The sequence below is a fragment of the Drosophila novamexicana genome, unplaced genomic scaffold, assembly GCF_003285875.2.
Source record: "Drosophila novamexicana strain 15010-1031.04,08,12 unplaced genomic scaffold, DnovRS2.1 tig00000137-arrow-arrow-pilon, whole genome shotgun sequence".
Lineage (NCBI taxonomy): Eukaryota > Metazoa > Arthropoda > Insecta > Diptera > Drosophilidae > Drosophila > Drosophila novamexicana.
This window is the reverse complement of record NW_020824777.1, coordinates 1,305,598-1,326,066: the sequence shown is the minus strand read 5'-3', so window position 1 is coordinate 1,326,066 and position 20,469 is coordinate 1,305,598. Positions and strand designations below refer to the sequence as shown.

Here is a 20,469-nt window from a genome sequence, read left to right as displayed (position 1 = left end):
AATACGAGTTGCATTGCCCTGCAGCTATTGCTCTTGTTCTGATTGTTGTTGCTGTTGTTGTTGTTGAGATTGTGCAATGGCATGTGAGCCAGCAAATATATATTTATATTTGTGCAGGATATGTGAGAAACTTTCTCTATGCATTTCGTTTGGGGCACTTGAAACGGCCAGCGTTCATTACATTTTTTCAGCGCAAATGCCTCATGTGCTGGCACATGCCACATGGCTGCTGTTGCAAGTGCTGCCTCTGCTTCTGACTAGCGCATCTGCAGGCAAGTCGGCTGCTCAGCCACATAAGTTATGGCCCAGATTAGTCCGCTGTGTGAACTCTTTTATAAAATAATTCAAGTTGCCGCTGCCGCTGCCGCTGACAGCTGCTCTAATGCAATTTTCTGGTCCCCCAAAAGGAATATGCATGGAAAGCAAAATATCAGGCACAGTAATTATTATGACGCAACAAATTGTACGCTGCAAGCCATGATTTAAGATTTTCAAAGATTCATTTCAATAAGATAAGGGCAACAAATATTTTCACCTGCAATGTTTTTTAAGCCAAAAATAAATTATGCTTTCGATGTTAAGACTTGAAATTTGGCTTACTCGAGAAAATTTGTTCTATAATTTTAGAAAAGGTTTAGACTTAATCAAATTTAAACCAAACTATTTTATTATTGTCTTATATTAATTATTTTATATTTTAGTTTACATATTTTTTTTTCAATTTCTAAAAATATTTTATATTTACCAAAAAAAAAAACAAATGCAAGTCTCGAAATTTCTTTCATGTTTGCCACAAAGGTATTTAACATTAATATTTTCCCAAAATTTAACAAAAATAAATTTTTAAAAATTGTAAGAGATTTTGGCTAAATACAAAAGCATAAAAAACGTTAATGAGAATAAGCAAAATGTAATTACTTTATTATTTATGGGCACGAAGGCAACATTGGATCTGAAATGAAAGTGGCTTTAATGTCGTGAAGTTTCCCCTCAATTAGATTGGCATAATTAATCAAAAGGAGCCAATGAAAAACACATAAATTATACTGCACGCCGCTTGTTTCCGGTTGCTTTCTGCACGCACTTCGCTAATTATGTACGAGCGGGCGATGAAATGTCAACACAAACATGGAGCATGCATAAATGTGTAGTACAAATATTAAGTATATGCAAGGCGCATAAAAAATAACATAAAAATAAATAAAAAACAGTTTGTTTTACTGTAAACAACAAAAAAGTGTGTGACTGTGTATAAAAATGAAAAGCAATTGAGTAAATTCAATTGTGCAGCTTGTCGCGCATTCTGCGAGCTGTCACCAGCAAAAAAGGAAAAGCAAGAAGAAACAGTCGGAAACGGAAGTTGTGGAACCGAAACTGTGCAGTATTCGCCAGGCGTACTTGAAGGCGCCTCGCTGAAAGTCCCCTAATGGGCGCTTCACACGGCAGCAGAGAAAACATCAAAAAGAACAGGTAAGAACAGGGCGCGCGATTGTTGTGATGTGCAAGGCCAAGGTTACAAACCAATTTTTTAAAGAAACCAGTTCTAAGGAGGATTTTTTCTCTTACTTTTTAAACTGTGAACTAAACTTAGTGCCTTTAAAAATGAGTCTAACTTAGGACAGAATTTAGCCACTTTTAAAACCATATTTTTATTTAAGCACTTGTCTTCTTGAAAAGTTAGTATTTTCAAAATTAACCAATTTCCCTAAATAAAAGAAGTAGGCTGTATTTTTAATGGAAAATTGGGAAAAGTCTCGAAACACAGGCTAGGTTCAGGACGGGTTCACGAACCGCGTCTTAGGCGCGGCCTTGGTTTGAACTATGAACAGCATCAGCGAACATTTTATGCTCGGCTAACATCCTTCAAAATTGAAGGCATTTATGAAGGCGAACAGTGAAGCAGCGACAATTTTGTCTGTACTTGCAGTCAAGGTAGACATGCCTCGTCAGGCATTGTCGCCGACGTTTTGCACATTGCATAAGCCACGCCCACAAGTTGGCAACGGTGCGTGTTAAAGTGGATAAGCATGCACAGTCGGGCTACCTGTGAGTGGACACTCAGATCCTTCAGTTCGACAACGACATCCACCGGAAACCCTTACCGGACCAACTCGATTGCCTGTGCTGACTTTGAGTGCATTAAGCCTCGCCACGCATTTAATTTTAACTGCTTGTCTCTGTTTATTTCTGGATCAATTACTTGTGCCGGCTGCCCCTTCGTGCCGCTATTAACTTGGCCTTAACACTGCGTCCGCGTCGTTGTTTCTATTTATAAACCGCTTTCTCAGAGTCGGCATTACAAACAGTGGCGGGCGAAAGAATTCGGACAGCTACATTTGCATTGTATGATGGACATATCACGTGATGTTAAAAACTGATCCAAAAAGTTTTTTTTAAAGATGTTTTTAAATAATTGAATGTGGCCGTCTGGACAAAGGTCTGAAATCTAGTTTGAGACCAAAATTGCCGATCACTTAGAAGGAAGACCACATTTTTGACCGCATCAGTTCAATCAGATCTCTTAAAAGCCGCTGAGGACACAATTAGAGTTAGTTTCTCCAGGCGAGAGTAATCAAAAATAAAAACAATTTTTACGTTAAGAAAAAAATATTCTTAAGTGTCCCTGTGCCGATTTTTTTGTCCAGCTCTGTATGTGTTTCCTGAAGACGACGTGTTCGAATTTGGTAAAATTCTATTTTTAGTTTTAATTACGCCAAACAACGACATTTGCAATGGCAACAAGCAGCAGCAAAAACAACTCGCAACAACAACAATAAAGCAATTTTGCTTCTTTGTTGTCGTTTTTTTTTCAGAATTGATTGTTTGGCCTTGCGTATTACTAGTTGTTATTACTTTTAACATTTCTATTGATTTCCTATAGTCAAACAATTATTTATTTCCATTTGACAGCCAATCGTGTTATCGAGGCGTATACTTAATATTAAAAGTATTTTCAATAGATTGGCTTAACTGGCTATGAGAAATATGAATTTGCATTCAATTTATGTTAGTTATATTTTTGAAAGGATATACAGGATATATACAGGAATCAGTTATAGGAAAGAGTCCCACCTCGAAAGCCATACAAATACTTTTATATACCCTACACAGTACGAGTATTTCCTTTCTTTCTCTCATCAAATAGATCAAAGCAATGCATATTGTTAAGTTGACTCTAACTACAATTGGAAAAGCTTTTATCTATTATCTAGACTGTAGTCAAATTCTATCAAAATTCACTTAAATATTCTGTTCTCAAGTAATCAATCCAATGACCATTATAATAGTTAATATCCTGTGTTGCCTTGTTTCCCATTTGGCAATTGGTCTATAAAATCCGTTTTAGTACACTTTTCATGATAGTTTTTTGTGTGTTCTCTGCGCGACATTTTGGACTTTTATGGTCAGTCTTGGTCTCTTAGTGCTGGCCTGTTCCAGGACTTAGCCACACGTGGCATGTAAGTTAAAAGGGCTGTAAAAGCGGCAGGGAGAAAGTGCAGCTTTTTGGATTTTACAAGCGGCCATATAAACAGACAGCGGTGCCTAGCGAAACTTGTATATGAAAACTTTGTAGCTTTTTGGTGCAATGTGTCAGCCAAAGTCATATTCATAAATAATAATATATAAAGACATGCACAGAACACCCACACACACACTCAAACACAAACACACACACATACGCAGACACCGTGACGCTCTTATACACATATGTAATATTTACTAGTGCAAGCGGAAGTTGAAAACCAAGACACACATTCACACAGACACATACGCACACGCACACATTCATATATTCAAGAGCTGCACAAAGCACTGACAGGCAGAAGCTACTAACGGACTGACTGCTTGACTGACTGACGGACTGATTGTTTGACTGACGGCCAGTCGGAATATTGTGCCTACTGCTTAGCTTTTGAATTATAGAGCAGACATTGTCTGCCTTAATGCGCTCTGTTCCCAATATAGATTAAAGGGTATGTGTCGTCTATGTTAGACTAGATAATAACTATGCGCTCTTCATACTGCATACGGTAAAAAGAAAGTCTACTCTATTGCAATATTTAAAAGTTAAAGAAATTTTACATGCAATTCTTCAGACATTGCGCTGAAGATTGGTACAAGTTTAGTTTAATATGTTATATACCTTTCTTCAGCATAATCAAAGGGAAAGCTAAGAAGCTTTTATAGAGTCCAAATTTGAAAGGCATGATAAAATCGACTGCAGATCCTTATGTGGTATATATATGTAATATTTTTACCTATACAGATGCAATACAATAAGTATAAATATATTTTAAGTTACAAGCAAATCTAAAAATAGGGTAACTCTTAGGATAACACTCTCTGACTGCATGTAAACCACTTGAACTTGGTTTTTGTGTTGATTTTTGTATGGCGTTGTCTTAGTTTTATTCCACTTTCATTAGGACGGGGCTGAATTCTAAAGGCTCTTAAGAGGGCCGCCCAGCACTTGGCTGTGAATGCAAGCGGGCATAATAAACTTAGCCTTGGCATCAAAGTCAAAAACACTTAGCCGCAAAAAACGAAAAACCTTTGAGAAAAAAAAAAACGAGGCAACAGTTGCGTCTTGACATTGACATTTGCATGTGGCATAAGTTGAAAGCTGAAATCAGGCCCAAATCAGCTGCCCAATGGCTTGTAAATTGCGCTGAGCACACACGGCTCATAAAAAAAAAAAAACGGGAAGGGTAAGCAAATGGTCTGCGAATGCTGCTAAGCTGGCTATCTATTTGCATTCGTCCAAGTCTCAAATGGGCCGGGTAGCAGCCGCAGCGGTATCTGTGATCCGATCAATCTGTACCCAAAAGGCTTAACCAATAAAAGAGGTTTGCAAAAATGGCCTGTAAGCCAACAGGCGCAGTAGTATGCGGGGTAGGTCGTATAATTTATGGCCAAGTCGAGCTAAGGCAGACAATTTATCAAAACACTTTGACATTTCTACAATTTTATTTATTGCAATTTGGCGTACGCTTTGGGAGGGAATATGGTCGGGAGGGGCCATCCAATTGGCATGGGCGAACACTAATAAAACACGCAGTTAAATTTTAAATGCCAATTTGTAGCTACAAACAAGGAATCTGCACTGGTTGGAAAAGCAAGCAAAGCTGTGTGCAATCGACTGGAATGCTGGATGCTCTTTAATTGGTCTGGGCCAAGATTTAGATATCTATTAAAATGTTTCGGCTGACTGATTGACGGACTCATGATCATGCTTAAGTGGCAAGAGTTGGAAAGACGAATTGTTTTGGAAAAGTGCATGTAAGTTTTTTGTTATTTTCCCGATCAACTTTTTACTTATTTTTAAGGATCTTTTGTGCGCGCGGGTAAAAATAGAAACTCACAGCATTACATAAAAATAGCTGCGAGTGGAAAATAAGTGGAATGAAAAAAATTGCATCGCCTGGGCAAAGTCGGGTCATTCTTGTTAGCTTTAAACAAACGCATCGCAATAAAATATGTCACGAACTCAACGAACATATTTGAATGAACTCAACTGTTGCTGTTGTCCCTGTAATGTACGCAGTTATGCACAGACAACTTTATATACTTACTGCACATAGCCAAAGGCCTGGGCACTTGTCGTATATGTACAATTTATCACTTGGCTATAGAAATTGTTGATTGGCCGGCGATTAATTAGCGCGTTATTTACGAGTATTTATACGGATTTAGTCCGGACTCCGGACACATGGCTGCACTATAATTTCAATATCAAGATGTGCATAAATTTTAATTAGACGATAAGTTGCAAACAGCATCAGAATTTATGTGAATTTAAATAGCATAAATCAGCTTAAAGACACACAGCGAGCGTATCGGAACGTATCTAACCGCGTGGTTTACGATTTTAATATAAATCTCAATATTTATTTGTCTATTCATTCGATGGCGCTGAGCGAATTCACACGCGCTTTTCACAAAGTGCATGTAAAATTCGTAAGACGCCATAAATTAAATACTAAAAAAAAATGTTTCTTTAAATAAATCTGAAATTTTTTTCATTTCGATCTGCACAAACTCAATTAGCTGGCAATGCTGCCGCATCTCTCATACAAGTTCAATGATTTAGACTCTTGGCTATTCGCTAATTGGGCAAATTGTCTGGCCTGCTTGTAAAGATGCAGATGTACTTATGTATCAACAACAATTGGTTTCTATATATAGCCATAGTCGATCTGACAAGACTGTGGCGTTAATGAAACTTCAAGCTGCCGCCTCTCAATTATTTTTGGCAAACACTGACAAGTGAAGGAAAACATGCAGTATAATAATAATTATTATTATTATTATTAATATTATGATATGGCCACAATTGGGTCAGTGGGGTGTCTATGGTCTGGTTTTACTATTAGAGGCACATGGGGGCTGCAATTGCGTCATCTTAAGAATCTCAATTATCATTGGCACATACCATGACGCTTGGAATGGAATACCGTATAAAGTATTTGGAATTATTTTGGGAAGTAAACAAAGATATAAACCACATGAACTTTACGGTTGAAATTTACTTTTTGCTTCAGTGACCAGTTTAAAATTGTTTTGTTATTAAACAAAAATAAATGCTACGAAACTTGTTACATTTTTCTTAGAAAAACTATAGAATTTTATATTTTATTTTTTTCTTTTGACCTCTTATCAAAACAATTTTGAAATAGCTTCCATTTGGGGCAACGGCATTTCGAAAGCTTTTGACCAAGTAGGCAGCGCGTGTCAATAAATACTCAATTGTCAAAACCATGCTGTTTTCTATTCAAACATTGTTAAACACTGAAAATTGCTTACAATTTAAATAAAATGCCTGACAACTTGCGTAAGTCACAACTTAGATAAAAATGTGCATTAATATTGCATTGTAAATATTTATAATACAGATAAAGGCCCTTACAACATATGCAGGTCACTTTCAGCTAAGTTTGGAAATGTAAATATTGTATTTTCATTGTAAATATTTACAATGCAGTTAAAGTGGCTTGTAATTTTTGCACGGCATATTCAGCTAGATAAAAATGTAAGTCAATACAGTATTTTCATTAAACTAATATGTATAATGCAGATAAACTGCCTGACTACTTTTGCAAGTCACATTCAGGTACAGTTGGATTAAAATATAAACGAATTATTTATTTTCATTGTCAATATTTAGAATGCAGATAAAATGCCTTGTTACTTTTGCAAGTCACATTACATTTGGATAAAAATGTCCTCACTATTTTGTTTTCACTGTAAAAATGATAAAGTACCTTGCAATGTGTGCTACTCTGAACATTTTAAACCATACAACCAAGCAACTGCAACTATTTCTTTAAGCTGCAATGTCCCAAAGCCTTTGTTTTGGTCGACATGTTAGTGAAATGCATGCCAGTTAGCGAGTGAAAATTATAGATGACAGCATTTAATCGGCAGCAAACAAAGGTTTTTTCGTTACACAGCTTTTGCAGCTATTAAATATTGGCTTTATTGTAATCACATTGTATTACACTGTCGAACACGAACATGAATTTGTGTCATTACGCATACGCAACGTTGACCGCCAGCCAGACACAAAGCTCGACCAATTTATTTAAACAATTGAAAGCTTAAGCTACCAATGTCGTCGACTAATTAGCAGCCCGTGTCTGCGGCGACACACCGGGCACCCCGCGCCGTCCCCTCGCAGCAGGAGTTGTCATAAAAATTTAATTAAAACTGTTGCAATTGTCAGAGAGTTGCGAATGCCGCGTGGCATTGCATGCACCGCACGATTTTCCAGCAAGTGATTTTATTTTATACATTCAATTTAACAGGGCAGAAAAATATAGTAAAATATAAGAATATTCAGCACAACCAAGCGAAGCATAAAACTAATTAGAGGTCTGCGGTAAAATGCTGCGCAGGTTCATGCTGTGATTTAATTAAAAAAAAAAAAAAAGCGAATGTTTTTTTTTCTTTTTGTGGCCTTGCTCTTGAAAAAGTCTATAAAGGGGCTAAGATATTGCTCTGTTTTGTTTTTCCCTTTTTTCTTATGCCACGCAGCTTTTCACGCTGATTTTAATACATTTTTCTCACACTTAAGTGAGCTGTTTCTATGCTAAGTACATCAAAGTTGTCTGTTTTTTTTATTAGACACATTTGCCCCACATTTGCCCGTAAACAACTTGCCAGCCATATGACAAGAGTTCAATTAAGCATGAAATGAACAAAAGTTCTGGATGAGCACAACTGATGCTGCATATCATGCTGCTTCCAGAGAATGCTAGTCATGCATACCCTTTTCAAAAGCAACTGAAGAGTCATGCTTGAACAAGAGCTGAGTAGGGTTCAATTTGCTTAAATGCATAAACATCTAAATAAAACATTTGAAATGTTACACGAATATGTTGGAATATTTCTTTTATTGGTCCTGATAACTGAGACTTTCAATGAATTTGTATGAATTTGTTTTTTTTTTGCGCCTTATAACATGACGCATTCAAAAATGCGTAAAATGTTTTGCTTGCTTATACCCTGTGCCAAATTATGGTTGTACAAGGTATACTATGTTCTATAGTTTAGTTTACTGAATATAGACATTTATTTGCTTACATTTAAAATATTTGTAAGGCACGTGATTAAGTTAAGTGGAATTCATATGTATGTATTAAAAATACTTGGAATAATATATATATCTAACATTTCGGCAATTTTTATGGCTAGCTTGTACAGGTACATATTGTTATAGTTTCAGGGCAAAAAACCCAAAAACATTTATACAGGGTATCTACAAGTCTAGCTTTGTTAAGCTTGGCAGTCTCACTGTCTGTTGTTGTTGTGACACTTGTGCTTCTGCTGTTTTTTTTTGTTGAGCTTCGCTCGCGGCTTTTGTCAATTTGCAAATGGAAATGTCAGTCATTCATTTTGAAATTGTCAGAATCATTGGACAGACAGACAGACACACACACACACACACACACACACACACACACACACACACACACACACACACACACAAACACACACACACACACACACACACACACAGAGACACACACACACACACACACACACACACACACACACACACACACACACACACACACACACACACACACACACACACACACACACACACACACACACACACACACACACACACACACACACACACACACACACAAACACACAAACACACATACACTAGCCAAAGGATACGTCAGCAGGGGCAGCAGTGGGTGTGGTCAATGGGCGTATCAGCGTATGATGCGACGTATAAAAATAAGTGAAAACTCAGCCCATTTTCATATGCTAAATAATTACTCAATTAACGGGAATGCCAATTCGTAGTATCGTCTGTTAAGCAAATAATAAAGTGTTGCCCGAATTGCTAAGGTAAACACCACAAAAAAAGAAAAACAACAACAGACAAAAGCAAAAGCCAAATTCCGGCCATGAACAGTTTGCTGCGTCATCTCGGCCGCAGCAGGAAAATCGCAGGCATATAAGAAAAAAACAACACGCAAACAACAACAACAGAGAAAAAGAAAGCAAATGCTGCCGGAAAAACGCCCAAGCTGAAGATCATAATACAGCCGCTGCCGTCGTCTTTTCCGGCTTATATTTGTACAATTAGGGCAGATACAATAAATTAAATTTACGATTTTATAAAAAATTTTTAATATTATTTACCCGATTGCAGACATTTCAAAGAAGTTTTGAATTGTTTGTCGGTAAAAAGGAGGCTCATTAAATATATTAACGCCCATTGCAAATGCCAATTTATGATGCTGCTCCTTGATTAGCATGCAGCAGCTCTCGCCGAATCATCAGCTTTTGATATATTGACCGACTAATGCCCCATCATAAAATCGAGACACGCGCAAATGTTGTAAATATTTACGCAGTCGCCGGTTTTTTTTAATGCGCTTTTGTATAAAGCATAATCAAGAAGTAATAATAATAATAAATAATAATGGGCAGACCAACATAATTAAACAGCTGGACGTCTGGTGAGAATGGACGTGTTGAAAGAATTCTGTTCTTGCCCCAAACCTAAAGATGATGAAAACAACATAAAAACCTGAACGACTAACAGATGCCCTTTTGGTTAAGGTAAATCCTTCGATTTAATATAATTTTTTATCTTTGAAATAACTAAAGAGCGGCGCTAGTTTTCAATCATATTTTCTCTTCTAAGACATACGAGAACCTACACCCCAAGTTTGATATGTCTAGCTCTTGTAGTCTCTGAGTTCGATGAGGTGCCTACTCGACCTACCTATGTAGGCTATCTTAACTCTATGACTGAAACTTGTTCGTTATTTTTCCTCTATTTTATTCCTGTCTCTTAGGTCTTATAGTCTCTGAGTTAGATGAGACTAGTTGCTGTTCAATCTGGCTTTATAAATCTCCAAGAGGAACTGTTCCTTACTTTTTCCTCTCTTATTGCTGTTTAATTTTTTCCAACAGCTTCTCGTATGCTTGCAGGGTACACAAATTTATGCTGATTAGCTGCTCTTCGTGCTCTTCAAATATTTTGGCCAAATATTTGGCTATGCCTGCGGCAAACGGCAAACACTTTTAGCCCCAACCAAATTCTGGGCCAAGTTGTAATTATTCGAATTATTATTGTTAGGCGTGAAAGTTACTTAATGGCACTTTCACTTTTTCAACCTTCCCCACGTTATGTAAAGATAATTTTTAGGAAAATTCCTGCGGGCTTGTTTACCGATGTGTGCGTGTGAGTGTGTGTGTGTGTGTAAGTGTGGGCGTGCTTGCTTGAATTAGCGCGTTCAAATTGCCTTTTTCAAGTGGCAGGCAATTGAAGAGCATTACAATGTTAGCCTAATGACAATTACAGTGGTTACAATGGTGCCCACTTGAATTAACTAGTTTTGGTTAATTCAATGGGTCTATTATGGGGCAAGGTCTGTTTTCAAGTTGACGTAAATGCATAAGCTAAGGGAGGCATAATAAGAGCTGTATAAGTAACACTTAGAAGGTTGCGTTTAGGGGTTTATAGTTCTTGATGTGCGCTGCTTCAAATATATGTGTGCTACATTTTAAAAAAAGTAGATTTAGATTATAATGAATAATGAATAATAAGATATAATAAAAAGTTTAATAATTGTTAGATTGTCACATTTTCTGATTCTTAAATATCAAATTAGGGAAAAATGAGCTTTCAAATTTGTCTTCATTACAAAACCAAATCAAAGCATTTGACACGATTTCGGTTTAATAAAGTCAACTATTTTTTTTTTTGATTGATATTGATATTTAATTTGATAATAATAAAAATATTGATAATAAATAAAATTAACTCCAGATATCTAAAATGTCTAGCGACACAAAAAGGGCAAGACATTGTGGCAAGGCTCAGGAGAAGTACTTCCCTTTGAAAATGGTGTAGAAGCCAAATTAAAACGTTTAAGGAATCAATAAAAAGAATGGAAAGTAGATACAAATAGAAACTGGAAAGTAAATACAAAAATATGACAAATGAAATTTGATGTGCGATTCATTTTAAGTCACACAATAAATCTTACAATTGGGTATAGCCTTGAGAAGCCTCTCAGTCTATTACATATACATTTTATATAAATTTATATATGTATTAATTTAACAAACAAAAGCTATTGCTCGTTGGAGCTCTCCAATCAGCCTATTCCAGATTTATTTCCTACACTCGTTTTAAATATTCGAAACTTTTCTCGTTCAACAAATTTTAGCTGTAGGGTCTGAAACTGTTTTCTAGACCGTCTTAATTGAGTGTAATTTTTACTTATAATTCGGTTTCATTATTATTTGATATTAATAGCTTATGAGTTCTCATGAAGATGTTGCATCAACAAAAAATTCACGGAATGATATTGTTAAAGCTTTCAAGTCTTTTTAAATTAAATATTTACTTACATTCATTGTTATTTGAAATTAATAGTTTATCGCTTCCCAAGGGGTTTTGGTATCAACAAAAGGCTTAGAGATTTATGTAATTAACCTTCTTCAAGCCTTTCTAAATGAAGTGTTTACCTTTAGGTAGGTTTCTTTATTATTTGACTTTAATAGTTTATTAGTTCTTATCAAGTTCTTGCATCAACAGATTAACGGGTTTATGTCTATTAGCCATTTCTTGACTTTCAAAATCTCTTTTGTTTTTCCACTCGCCTCAAGTGCGAATCATAAAAATGTTTGCAAATAATCTGTTGCTTAAGCACTTGTAATCTACAAATTGATTATTTCACAGCTTTTCAGCAAACATTTAATTATCTAAATGTTGATTGCATTTGTGTTAAAATATTTGTGTTAATCAAAAATCAAATCAAATATTTGCACAATCTACACTTGAAGCAAATAGCTTGAACGCACATATCCAAAATACTTTTATAACAGATTAAAGATATTTCGCTCAGCGCTTCCTTTGGCAGGTCATAAAAGTCACAAGCTTGAAGCAAACATAATATTAATATACTTGTATCAAAATATGGCCCATTGGCTTCCTGGCGTCTGTCAGTCTATTTCTTTCTCCATATTTATTTTGCTACATTCTGTAGCAAACGTTGTTGCCGCAGAGCGTGTGGAATGAGCCGACGCTTTTGCTAAATTAAGAAAACATGCAACAACAATGAAGCAACAACAACAATAATAACAACAATACGCCATGTGTGCTGCCCGCGCATTTGTGTTATTTTAATTATTTCACATGCAGCAAAGGAAATGCAAAAAGGAAGGCAAAAGAAAAAAGCATGTAAAACATTTTTCTGCCCCTTCATTCAGGCTGCGTTGACTTTGGTGTCTGCGATTTACGCCGAGCAAATAAATTAAGTTAAATGACAAATAAATATTTAATTGAATTGTTGTTGCTTATTTCTCTACCAATTTTTTTTCCTTCAGTTATTTCAGCTGCTTGCAACATGCAACAATGTCCGCATGAGGCGTTGAATGACAACATTCGCAACGTTTTCAACATGTTGCACGGCAATTAAACTGATTTAATTGTGTGTATTGTGTGTAATTTTACATGTCACTTGACGCAGCTAATTAACAGTTTAATGGCAAGTGCAATTGCTTTATTCAGGTATGGGAATTAATGATGCCAAAAAAAAAAAAAAATCGAAAAAATCTGTTAATTGTTAATCGTTTTTATATTCATTAATAAGTTTATTCACGAGCATGAGGGAAACTAAGTATTATATAGGCTTTTCTTAACTCAAAGATGTGTTCGATGTGTGGCTCTGTTTTAGTATACTTGAATCTGGAAGTTAATACTCTAATGTATAGTATTTTGTATGTTAATTTTAATAAATTTAAAGTAAATTTATAGCTATTATGTTAATTTCTCTGAATTATATTTACTATATATAATATTTATCTGGTCTTTCTTTATATGTAAGTAGGTTAATTCTAAAGTTTTAATACTGACTCCTATTAAAATTATATTTGCAAGATCTGCTTTAATATATAGATTATATAGATGCTGAAAGGCTTCTATTTAAAGAACTCTAAAGCCTGTTAATATAAGTGCTCCTATATGAAAACTTTAAATAATATTTTTAAACAATATTATAAAGATAATCAAAAACAACAAAATTTTGTTTAACGAAACCTAATATAATACAAATTATTTTGTTTATCAAACAAACTTAATATTCATTTCGTCATTTGCTTGTATTAAAATTAATTAATATTCTGAATAAAATATATCAATAAGGTTGAATCAGTAACGGCATTAAATTAATTATTCAATCACATACAACACATTCATTTATTTATGTAATTGATAGTCTAAATAATGAGCTTTTTTTTCTTCATATTTTTTCAGCAAACAAATTCCCGCAATATTATATAAATTTACATATTCCATGAGAATGATTTTTTTTTTTTTTTTTGATGCAATTGATATATTTTGTTGTTATTTGAGCACAACTATATAGATTTCATGCTTTTGAGGTGCTTCTATCATTAATTAATTGGGAGTTTTTCAGTACCAACAAGGGAACTGCATAAAATAAAACTAACACTACTTTTATTATAAATACTATCACTGTATAAGAGCTGCATTTTAACATATGGTAAAATGTCTTAAAAAACAGTGTTGTGTGAAATGTCCTAATTAGGGAAAATATCCAGTGTTGGCTAATGCGTATTAGAAAACAACACTTTCATTTTTAAATGGTTTCTACTGATATCACTAAAATAGTTCAATTCCCTTCACTCAAAATATCAACATGGATAATAAATTCATCAAATTCAAATGCCAACAAAATGTAACAAATTGGTTGCATACGCGGAGGCGCGCACAATGCAAATGAACCTCGGACACAGGCTGTGTGCGATGCGTCGTGGCAATGCCAGAATTTATGAATGAGCATAAATTAACGAGACTTTGGGGTCTGTCATAAAGATGACACTGGCGACATCAGACGGGGAGCTGCGATGCGCAGACGGACAGCTCGGGGGCACATTATGTTAAATTGGGCGAGAACAGAGCAAGCAACAACAAGGACGCTGCTTGGGGCATTTTTAGTGTCAACTTTTTGTACGTATATGTTATTAAATAAGTGCGAACTTGGCACCCGCTGCGTATACGTAATATGAATATAAATTACTGCTAGCAGTTTTTTTTCGTGTTTTATTTGCTTGCTGCTTTTATTATTGTCGGACCCTTTTTAATTGAAATTCAAGCATTTTTAATGCGCCTCTTTTGTTGCGCCCGTTGTTCCGTTTTATTGTTTTTCGGGCTTCCGAGTGCTTCCGAATTGTCTCTTTTTTTTTTTTTTTTGATGTGTTTACAATAATTTGCATAAAGGGTCGAACGGACCGTCATACTGTGCGCATATTGAAGTTTTAAGAATGTACCACCAATTGCCACGGCAATATTTGCATTCAATTCAAACAGAAAATTTGGGCCAAGTTGATCCCTTGGCCCTGCAGCATGCAGCTATCCGAGTGGCCCGATCTCGTAGAGCATGCTTTCTTGGCAACGGCTATCAAGGTACTTGCAACATAAATTTTACTATAAATAATTGCATATATTGTTTTCTGTTGGCCGTAAATATGACAGACAATTGGCAAAGGCCGCGGTACACGAATCAATGTAAATGCAGGGCAATTATAAATGTGTAAAGGGTATTTAGTTGTCAAGCCCTATTCTGATTAAAGTCACGAAATAACTTTTTTTTTTGGCAATTTCAAAAGCAAACAATATTTTAAAATAACTCAACGGACTTTAAATAACTGCAAAATATGCGTAGTAATATTCCGATTCGAAGCAATTTAGATCAGCGTAAAAGATCTTTAAGAACTTAGAATAATTGTGTTTTTTCAACCATTTCGCTCTATATTGTTTCAATTCCACGCGTTTTCCGCTTCAGTGTTTCGAATTTGAAACAATATTCTTTTTTGTTCTTTGAAAACGACTTTAAAAGAAATATTGTTAAGCCCCTAATACTATTGAACACGTTAAATGAACTAGATTCAAATCAAAATGAACTAGATTCAGATGAAAATAAACTAGATTCAAATTCAAATTTGTTTCCAGTTTCCAATTATTTTACGCTAACTCAACTAAATTTCAATTTTCTTTTAAATTTTCAATCTTAGTTGGCTTCTAATATTCAAATAAAAAAGCATTGAACCCAATCAAACGTAAAACAGGCAATGTTTGTTAATATTGTAAAGAATTAAAGGAAAATATCTCTCTCCTTAATAAATATTATTTAAAAATTAAATTTTCAATAAGTCTGCAACAATTATTATAAAACAAAATTAAAACAAATTCACAAATTCTTTTGTTACTGTTCATACATGCAAATATCACAAATATACTCATATAAGGCCCACATATATTTTTTGAATGCTCCAAACAAAAGAAATGTACATTTTGATATCATAAACTTTTTATATTTACTTAAAGAGCTTCGGCGCAAATTTCCAAGAATTTTTTTCTCGCCAATGTAATTCAATTGTTTTTATTATTTTTGGTTGCTTTTAGTTTTTTACACTTTTAGCACAATTTCAAAACTGTTCGAACGCACGCAACGAATTTGTTGATGGTATTATCGGGTTTTGGTTATTTAGAAGAACCGTTAACGTCGAGAATCCTTTGCAGACTGTTTCAAAAGTTGACTGGCGAATGGTTTATCAAAGCAAAAAACTCAACACACCTTGGGGCCGAGCAACGACAGAGAAAGAGGGAGAGAGAGGGTGAGAGAATGTGCTTGCGAAAGAACTGAGAGAGCGAGAGCGAGAGCACACGCTAACGAATTATCCGGGGCGAATGAGCGTAGGCGCCGTCTGCAACATATGTGGGCGCAACATGTCTAAAAGCTGGCAACATGTTGCTAGCAACAAACTGTTGAATTGCGTTTTCCAGGCATTCCGTAAACAAAACAAAACTGAAACAAAGCCATTCGTACAAGCTTTCTGTATGTGCGTGAGTGTGTTTGAGTGATATTGAGAACTTGCTCTAACTGAGTCTTGACTGTGGCGTTGGCGTTGGGCGCTGGATGTTGGGGGTTGGGGGTTGGGTGTTGGGTCTGGTCGTGTGGCATGTGGCATGTTAGCAAGTGGCTGGCTTTTTATCTGCCATGCCAAAGTGTAAAAATATAAATGAACATAATGCGCAAAATGATTTCCGCCAGTTTAGCTTTCCGCGCTGTGTCTATATCTCATATAAGTGTGTGTACACGTGTGTGTTGGTTCTTTTTAATTGTAATCCCCTTGGGTGATTTGGCTTTCAATGTTTTATCAGCATGCAATATTATAATTCTAGAGCACAGCACTTTTCTTCTTTTTTTTCGACTGCTTTATGGCATTTGGCCTCTAGGCCTTAGTTCAAACTGTGTGGGTGAGCGTGTGCGTCTGTGTGCAAGTGTATGGGTATGTGTGTGTGTGCTCGCCAAGCAATGTCAAGTGCGGCTCATGCCATTGCACACACTTGAGCAACTGTTGTTTTGAATACCCTGTACTCTATATGCATGGTTCATATGTACTTTTTGAACTCAGCTAATTTGGAAGTTAGCAATGCTTCAATTGACACCTAAATACCTAACCCAATTTCATTTTATATTTCAGAAACTAAAAAAAACCAAAAGCCTATAAAATTGGGTTCGTGCTTGGATTTAAAACCTGCTAATATAATTTTTCTTACAAATAAGGGGTGTTCCCACCTATCATTGACTACTCTACACTAGTATGAAAGAATAAAAGGTAAACAGTTTATAGAGTTAAGCAGACTCTAGAGTTCAGTGCAGGGCATCTCACAGTCGAGCATGTCCTATTCATATATTATTGTACATGTTGTCATAGTGTGTGGCTCATTCATTTTTTATGCAGCTTTGACGTTTTTCTGCGTTTAGTTTTATTTCTTACTAAGCAACTTGGCTACCTTTTGTGCTGGGATTTGTAGCTAAGTCTTTAAAGCTAATTGTTGCTCACTTGAAAATGCTATGTGTTTGAGGACCATAAGTTACTTTTCAACCGGTTAAATATACATTAAATAATTGTTTTGACATTGATCATGGCCAAATGAAAGCATTTTGACCTTTAAATAACCCAGCCTAGAGACCTCGAGTGTCGCTCGCAGCGGAAATTACAAATTACAAATTACAAAAGACAACAACAACAGCAGCAGCTGTGATTTTAGAACATTTGGCAGCTCATCTCAACTATGAAATCTGGTAATAAATTTCCGTTGTTAATGCGCCGCTTATCGCTCAATTGGGCCAGACTAAGCAGCTTTTCCAGAAATTCGCAACCCACCCTGATCTGATGGTAGTTCCCATTTTGGTTTGGGCGTAAACAAAGGCAACAAAACGGAAATCGTTTGTTTACAAAATTTGTTGTTAAATTAAAATAATTAAATATCAAATAAATGGCTTAAGCATAGCTGGAAAGTTAATAATAATACGTGCCAAGTGCTGCAATTGTTTATATTATGCTAAAAGTTTGGTGTGCTTTTTTTTATATTTGTTTTATATTTTATTTCTGCATTTCCATTGAAAGCATTTTGAATACTTCGAATTGTTTTCCTTTTAGTTTTTCTGGCTGTATTAATACATTTAAATGCTTAAATATGTTAATGGCATTTCGTGGGACGCTGCCACCGTCGCTTGCATGAATAAAACATTTGAATGTCAAATCAAAATAAAGAAAAATAAAATTCGTTCTCTGCGCCACTTTAATAGAGGTTCTTCGTGGGGGGATTTGTGAGCTATACAGAGGATATATATAACCACCAAAAAATCAATTGTAAGAATTTATTGCGTTTGGTCGCCCCAAACGCACACACACACACAGCCCCACACGCACACACACACACGCACATGCACACACATACACACCCATTCAAAATACCCAGCATGCTACGGAAAAGTATGCTGCATATTTAGAGGCTCAAATATTTGCCACCGCGACAAAAGTGAAAAGTTTTTTTATTGCTCGTATTCTACAAAACGCTTTAGTCAGAAATTTATCAGCTGTCTTTGTTGGATAAGCATTGACGCGGCATGAGCACGTCTTTTGCTTAGAGCATCATAAAATATAACTCTTAATTTAAGAAAATCGCCAAATTTGTAGCCAAAGAAATGCAACGTAGCAAAATTTCTACAGACATACTGATGGACTTAAGTATATATATACAAGTAAATACATGCATATCGATATGAGTATATTACAATTTAAACAAACTTAAGATAATATTATACTGTCTATATAAAAAAAGCCCCTCTCATTTCCTACAAAACAATCCTTAAGTAATTAATTAATCAAGATCAGAAACAACATTAGAGAAAGCTTATCAAGTTTTCAGAACTAAGAACAAAAAATAAAAAAATCATTGCTCGGTTTCGTTACCAAAAGGCGATAAAGTTTTGCAGAACATCTTGTTATTACAGCGTCTTGTTTGTACTTAGTTTAATAGAAACCACCAGTCAATGCTTTAATGTAATGCCTTTATCAGATGTGAGCCTATTGAAAAGCTACCGCAGCTTTTCGGCTGGCCTCTAAAGCTTTATTTATTGTTGTTTGCTTTGCGTTAAAACGTCTTGAATTCATTTCTGAGGCAGAAAATTTAAGACGAACTCAAACTTTAATCAAGTGAGCTAATTAATTAATATGCAAACAATGCTGCAAATAAATGTTCGGCTCTTCAGTCAAAGACCAAAGCACAAATGAAATCAAGCAGAGTAGTAATAGTGCACGTGCACGACTACAAAATACCCTTTCAAGTGCTGAAAAGTTATAGAGCTCCATGAGATGTTGGGTCAAGATACTTAAGTTTTGGCTTTAAAATTGTTGTTTATAAGCCCGCGATACGAGAGCGAGCTGAGTTAAATATCCAAAAATGTTTATTCTGTTTATAAATGTGGGTTATATAAGAAATTGTATCTCAAATTTCAAGCGATCTCTGAGTTGTGATATTGACCTGTTACATAAATGTACACAATTTTTATATACCCTTTTCTTAGTAAGTTTTTCCTTATCATTGGGCCTAACAAAATTCGTAGGAAACGTTAACTGCCCGTGCCAAATTCAAGTGATTTACTCGAATTACCTATTGAAAGTGGCAGCAAGCAGAGCGCCTCATCGATTAGATTAGTTCTCCGAACTGCCATCGATGCTGCTCTCTGGTTATAATTGGCCTGGCCAATCGCTGAGTGGAGTTGTACGTGCCTTATAAATTAAGTTAATTGCTTTGCATTAATTAGGCCAATACTGTTAAATCGTGCCGACCAGGCCGACTCTTTGCGCCAGTTGAAAAATTTATGAAATTCCCATTGAATGGCTTTCAGTTCAAAACAAATCCAAACAAATGTTTGATACCATTGTGAAAAAACAATGCATTGTGCTCGCTGACGTTTTCAATTTAACGCTACGACAATTTGTAAATCAACATCGAAACAGCGTTTAAGTCCCGGATTCAGCGCTGACCATCTACATACCCCACCCCACCGGGGCCCTTTATAACCCTGCGCTCTTCACCCGAATAAACGCACATGCATAAATCAATGTTTGGGGCCATTGTGAAAGTCTAGCTGCCGACATATGCTGCGGGCTGTCGCACAAATTGAGCTTGTCATCTTTTAGGCAGACTCGTCAACACATATTTGCAGTATGTAGGCTCCACAGTCGGTGCTATACCCTGTAGTGCAGTTGGAAGATTTGTATGTTGCTGATGATTAAAATAGCCACCTTTTCTATGAGAAAAAGTGTTGATAGCAGAAAGAAGCTAGCTGCATGTAAGTGAAGAAACAAGGCAAAAAACAAAGCATAGAGACAAAGAACCAAGATAGAAGCAACGGCAGATGCGAAAAATGAAGTAAGGCAGGAAGCTTAGAAAAAGAAAGTTGGAAAGAAAGAAGCCAGATAGAAAGAGAGCAGTAAAGACAGTATGGATAGAAGCAAAGAGATTAAAGAAAAGAGAATCAATAGGAGAAGCAAAGAAAAGCTACCCTAGATAGTAAACGAGAAGCGATTCAAAAGGCTACGCAAAAA

The 20,469-nt window shown here is 35.7% G+C and overlaps 1 protein-coding gene across 2 annotated transcripts in view; it reads right to left on the bottom strand.

Annotated features, from left to right (window-relative positions):
* The window catches only part of LOC115758268 (calbindin-32), a 36,767-nt gene extending 20,701 nt beyond the window's left edge, over positions 1-16,066 (bottom strand). For both annotated transcript variants that reach the window (XM_030698829.1, XM_030698831.1), the window contains exon 1: positions 15,884-16,066. The gene's annotated coding sequence lies outside the window, so the exon portion shown is untranslated. The remainder of the gene's footprint in view (positions 1-15,883) is intronic.
* Positions 16,067-20,469: the final 4,403 nt, after the last annotated feature.